We start from the raw sequence: 1,949 nt of genomic DNA on the forward strand, positions 1-1,949 counted from the left end.
CATAAGAGCATTAAGAAGGGTCAGTGGGAAAACTTTAGGCAGAAGAGAGAGGTTGACTCAATAGGAAGAAGAATTGTCTATAAAATTATAAATACCAGAGGTGCTATCTCAGCTTTCTGTCACTGTTCAGATAGAGGGCTGAAGCAGAGACGAAGGAAGAAGCATTGCTTAGCAGTGGGAGTGAGGGTTTCTAAAGTCATTTCCACTCCTAAGTTTCTGTGATTCCATGAGCCTCCCCTCCCGGCCTTCTGAAACAAATCTCCTATCTGAACCGCAGAAAGTAAGGAGGAAAACGGAAGAACGAGAATCTCAAAAGAGTCAGGCCCACGGCTTTCTAGAGATCAGCCTTGTTCCCTCTTGAGTCACGGCTTATTGAAAGAACTCTACCCTCCCTCAGGACAACTGGGCCAGACCAGTGCTTTATCAGGCACACGGAATCTAGCCAAAACAAACCCTGCCTTTGGGCTGTGGAAAACAGCTATTTTTCTGGCCACCATGCAGACAGATGGCTGCGGAGCCTTTTCAGGACCCCTCTTCAGAAAGACCGCACCTGAAAAACCACAAGATCCTCCTTGATTTAATTCCACATCCTGAAATATGACGTTCCGTGTCACAGGGCTATAAATTAACTTGGTATTCTGACAATGAACTCCTGGTGTGATGAAGTCAAGCCCCATTTGTTTCCTATTTCCTCTTTCTCCTGCTTCACTCCATCACAGGGCACTAGCAGAAAAACCCAAGCCCTTGGCTTGTACAGGAGAGAAGTGCAAGGAGAGATGAAGGAAAACATCACTGTGGTGTGTGGTTTGGTTTCTCACAGTTGACTTTGGAATCCACCTCTCCGGCTGCTTATTACTCATTGATTGTCATTGACCACCAACTCCTGGGAGAATTCAGGAGATGGCAGACAGAGGTGAGGACAGGAAGAGCAGAGGAAGGAGAGAGAGAGCAAAGATAAAGGAGAGGAAGAAGAATAAAAGAAATTTCAGTGGAGCAATTTGAAAGGAGAGGAAGAAAAAAGCTTTTTGTTAACAACAACACACACACTAATCCCAGCTCCCCACTATACAATGCTCTTTAAAAATAAATAAATATAGAATCACTCCTTTGGAACGACTGCAGAGAGTTGAGTTTACTCTACTGTATTTCCAACTACGGGATATTATCTCCAAGCAGAACATGGGAAGGTGCTGGAATGAGGCTGGGACTCAGGCCAGGTTGGTGAATTCCTTATAATAGGATGAGACCACTGCTTTCAATGACATAGGTGGATAGTTGACAATGGGAACATCACTGAGAACTATTTTCTTCTAAAACAGAGAGACATCAAGAACCACAATTAAGTTCAAATGTCATAGATGTCCAGAAATGGCCCCATGAGTTCCCAGTAAAGTTACCCCAGCAGGTTCCAAATCCTGTCTCTTTCTCCATTGTTTCATGCTTAAATGCTTTCCACTTTTTTTGATGAAGTGTTTAGTTTTACTCTTAATATGTTTATTTTGGTTTTAGCACAAAAGGAAGAGGCTACTAGTGAGGCACACTTATAACTGGCAAATTCACAGGGAAGTTCCATCCTGGAGCTAAACTCTCAAAGACTATCTGTAGTTTGGGGAAGTTTCTTTACTTCTTTTTGAATAAGATTTGTCCCTCTTACACAAACACATGCCTCCTACAAACATGCGGGGCCATGTATTATGCAAATTTGAATTCCCTTCTTCCATGCTTTGGATATAATAAATTATCAATAAACGTTATCTTAGTTTAGTTTAAGCCTTCTGATTAAAAGATAGGTAAGGTTAGAAAGGTATTACCTAATCAAGCAGGATTTTTTTCTTCCTTATTCACTCTCCTATTAGTCTATAAACATTGAACCCTGACTTGAGAGCTTTGCTGATCTCCAACACATTTGATTCTCTCTAGCTGAGTTCTCAGTATAGCATGTATACAAA

Source organism: Bos grunniens, chromosome 6 (assembly GCF_055505025.1).
Source record: "Bos grunniens cultivar Pamir isolate PY7600 chromosome 6, Bosgru_T2T1.0, whole genome shotgun sequence".
Taxonomy (NCBI): domain Eukaryota; kingdom Metazoa; phylum Chordata; class Mammalia; order Artiodactyla; family Bovidae; genus Bos; species Bos grunniens.